General features: G+C 34.9%; 1 long non-coding RNA gene across 1 annotated transcript; it reads right to left on the bottom strand.

Moving 5' to 3' along the window:
• Positions 1-1,898: 1,898 nt before the first annotated feature.
• On the bottom strand, positions 1,899-4,098 carry LOC134280886 (uncharacterized). The gene is made up of 4 exons (XR_009994980.1): positions 3,188-4,098; positions 2,678-2,774; positions 2,258-2,536; positions 1,899-1,996 (listed from the first exon to the last, which is right to left on the bottom strand). It is a non-coding gene; the product is annotated as an uncharacterized LOC134280886 (long non-coding RNA).
• Positions 4,099-4,312: the final 214 nt, after the last annotated feature.

Below are 4,312 nucleotides of genomic sequence, written 5' to 3'. Positions count from 1 at the left end.
AATTTAAAAACAAAAGCCCGTAAAATTTTAAAAGTATGTCACCATGACCTACTTTTGTATTAACATGATGTCAAGTTCTGAAATGCATCAACTTACAAGATTTGATGATCCTAGTCTTTATAGTAAGCAAAATATCAACGTTTTTAATAAGTGTAAATTTTGTTCAACTTTGAAGTGATCTTGAGACCACGTCCTTTGCCCCAGGGTCATGCCTTGAACAATTTTTAATCTTCAACATATATCCCTACCCTTGTATGTAAGTTCGGTGAAAATCTGCCCGGTGGTTCTGGAGAAGAAGATTTTTTAGCAACCAGTACTTTTTGTTTTATTTTTGTGATTATCTCCCCTTGTTTTAGGGTCCCATCCCTAGTTTTTGTATAAATGGTAGCCCTTGGGCCAAGGATACCCTGTGACAAATTTGACAGTAATTGGCCAAGGGGTTCTTGAGTTATGGCCAATATTCTAAAAAGTTAACACACACCGCACGACGCACAAATGGCCATAGCATTAGCTCTTTGAGCCTTTGGCTCAGAAGAGCTAAAAATGGACTAATGAAAGTTTGCTATTAAGTCAAACAGTACTACAGAAGTTGATTTGTGGGAGTATTTCAAAGCATAACTTCAATGAAATTAACAATTTTTTTTCCATGTTGGTTACTTATCATAGTTATGTACATTCTGCATGTAAATTGAAGTAAATAAAGAAGGAAAATGCCATTTTAATAAAATTAAAAAAGTTGCATTACATATCGCAATACAGTTAGCAATATATCACAATACGAAATCTCAGGCCAATACCCAGCCCTACTAAATTATGTATCTTAGTATAGTCTACCTGTGTTCCAAGTTAAATTGAAATCATATTAAAACTGTAGGAGGAGTGGCATTTTGAAAAATTGTTTACAGACAGGTGGACAGCTAGACAGACGGAAAACGGATGCCTTAATATCGCATAATCTCTTATCGTCTCTGACAAGTAGAACTAATTATATCCCTTTGAAATTTTAAGTTTGCTCTCAGTTTATGGTCTTAGGACCTTTCAGCTCAAGTGAGCTAAAAATTCTCTTGAGCTTAACAGCTCATCTGAGCTGAATTTTTGGGAAAAAAACAATAAAGGTTTCTTTTTTATATCAATTGTCAATATCTCTGTAGGCCAAACACACTCTCAAAGGATAGCCTAAGCTTCTGCAACTGGTAAAGGCTTCATTTTCCTCAAAAATCTGAAGGAAAAAATTAATCTATTTCAGTTTATATTTCAAAGTTTGCAGAGAAATTAATCAAAAATGTTTTAAATCTTTCTTTTCTGAAAATATTAAAATTTTAAAAAGGTTTTTCCATGCTGTCATATTTCATACTTATAAGAACAATATTTACAAACCTCTAAACTTGAAATTCGAAAACTATTCCCGTTGAGTCCTTTTCTGTATGACCCACTAAGACTGCCCTCTTCGGGATTCACTGTTGGTATAAGTTAAGGCTGATGAAATATTCAGCATTTCATGGAGTAGGCCATGATGATATTTAAGTAAAAACAGCCAAGATACAATATGTATCAAAAGGAATGTGTAAATTATCATACTGTGCAACATTATATGTTAAACAGATGCCCATGAACCAAAATGTTCACCTGTGTACCTGTGTAACTATGGCCTTTCTGTTCTTCATCAGCAGATATTTTTACAATATATTTCTTTCTCATAACATAATAATTTATGACCCCATCCTACATTTAGACTTAATGATTTGAAAAAAACTTGAATCTAAACATGGTCAAACAAAATAATTAGTTTGGGTCGGCTTCATTTTAAGTGGTACGTCTTATAGGCAAAGCTTTTGTGAGAGTAGCAAATACAAAAGCGTGAAATATAAAAAGCAAGTTTTCAATTTATTACTAACCTTTGAACTTGAAACTGGTGCATTGATTAAATATCTTGCAAATCCAATACACAATGTGGTATCTTTCCAGCTGACATCAGTTCTGGCCTTTGATCTTTGACCTTGACATTGGAAACAAAATATATTTGTATTTTCACTATAAATGATTGTTTGTTTTGAATGTAGATAGACAAGTTGTAGATATGAAATGCTTATAAATGAATAGTTAATTGCATCTTCTCGAGCCTTTGTCAAGCTCGGAAAAACACCTTGAATGTACATGTATTAACATCACCGAGTGTGTGTAAATTAAAAATTACAAAAATGAAAAAAATCACTTATAAGCTAATAAAAAAGAGTATATAAAAATACAAATCCAATACCCAATGTGGTGTCTTTCCAACTGACATCAGTTCTGGCCTTTGATCTTTGACCTTGACCTTGGAAAAAGGTTGTCTTGGCGCCAAATAAACTTATTCCCGGTAGACCATGGATTTTCGCTTGTCGAAGGATGCGATTGAACTGAAGTGTACCACTTTCTCCTGCACATTCTTAATTACTGCAAAATGGTTCCCATAGCCATAGACTCCAGTCATTGTCTCAAGCCACGGTCCAGAGTCCGCATATAGCTCTCTCCAGTCAGCATGTGTCGATCTGAGATACTATAAATAGTTACATTATTAATTTAATAAAATAGATGAATAAGTGATGTAAATTATCTGCAAATAATAAAAAAGAATTAGACATGTAAATTATCTGCAAATAATAAAAAAAAGATTATTACAAGACATGAAAGAATATACCTATCTGTAGATCTATAACCAATCTTAAAATTGTATGCACCATGGATCTGGAGTTTTGTTGATGACGCAATACAACCTAAGTCACTGCAACCTAGTACTAAGAGAAGAAAAGTAAATAAATGATCAATTGTTAAAAAAAAAAATAATGCACAGTCTATAGATTAGCAGGACAATATGAAAGCCCACCTCCTCCGTTTTTACACCCAAAAGTTCTATAATTTGCACTTGAGAATACATAAATTCTTATGAAAGTATATTATAAACAACTTGATTCTTAACGGATCCTACGAAACATTATTTGTTTTGTTCATAATTGCACAGAATTACTAATTTGTCGATACACAAAATTCGAATTTCCTCGATGAAAACTGCAGAATGTTTTCGATTATTTCAATATTTGAAATACTGTTCATATCACTTTTTAAAATAAACTCTGCATAAACTACATAATTAGAACAACAAACTAAGCAATTCATAAAGATTTACGAGGAAAAATTCACCTGTACTTACGTTATTTTGTCACTGTCAGCTGGGAGGAGCAAATCCTACAGTACACAATTTTAGCGGGTTTTCGTTGTTAGGGAAGCGCTTGCATTTGCAATCTTGACAGCGCTTGGAAGTCATACATCCTGGCGCAATGCAATCATGACCATAAATCTTGCCTGCGTTTGAAAAACACATCATGACTAAGCCAAGATTGACGCTTGACATTGCATCCTGACTTGGCCAGGATTGACGCTTGAAGAAATCTTGACTGCGTTTGGAAGTAATATATCCTGGCGCAATGCAATCATGACCGACCAAGATAGATGGTCATGTTGTCAATCCTGACTCGGTCAACATTGAATCATGACCCGGCCAAGATTGGATGGTCATGTTATCAATCTTGACTTGGCCATGTTCAGTCTTGACTGAGCCATGTTATCAATCTTGACTTGGCCATGTTATCAATCTTGACTGAGCCATGTTATCAATCTTGACTTGGCCATGTTATCAATCTTGACTGCGCCATGTTATCAATCCTGACCTGGCCAAGATAGCATGGCCATGTTGTCAATCTTGACTTGGCCATGTTATTAATCCTGACTACGCCATGTTATCAATCCTGACTTGGTCAAGATTGAATCATGACCTTGCCAAGATAGGATGGCCATGTTGTCAATCCTGACTTGGTCAGGATAAGATGGCCATGTTACCAATCTTGACTTGGTCAAGATTGAAACATGACTTGGTCAGGATAGGATGGTCATGTTATCAATCTTGACCTGGTCATGTTATCAATCCTGACCTGGTCAAGATGGTAAAAATCCTGACCTGGTCATGTTTAAATCTTGACATGGTCAGGATTGATAACATGACCAGGTCAAGATCGTTTTTCAATGAAATATATAGAACATGACATGGGGGTCCCCTATGGCTTTCCATAGTGTTGTGGTAACTTCAATAGACATGATAAGTTCAAAACTACACTGTATGTACGTATTTGTTGCAATTTGTGTTTTACAGAAGCGGTGAGTTTCTAACTCTCTCTTCTAATTTTTTTAAAGCTCCATTTCAGTGTAACTCATCTTGCTTATCGCGAAGAACGGGGCGTCTTAAAACATTACGACGAATATTTCTTTCTCGTTTCTAAAA

The sequence above is a fragment of the Saccostrea cucullata genome, unplaced genomic scaffold (assembly GCF_032062105.1).
Source record: "Saccostrea cucullata isolate Sc308-1 unplaced genomic scaffold, CSIRO_AGI_Scuc_v1 ctg5471, whole genome shotgun sequence".
Classification (NCBI taxonomy): Eukaryota; Metazoa; Mollusca; class Bivalvia; order Ostreida; family Ostreidae; genus Saccostrea; species Saccostrea cuccullata.
Note: the sequence above shows the minus strand (reverse complement) of the source record. Positions and strands in the feature narration are given on the sequence as shown.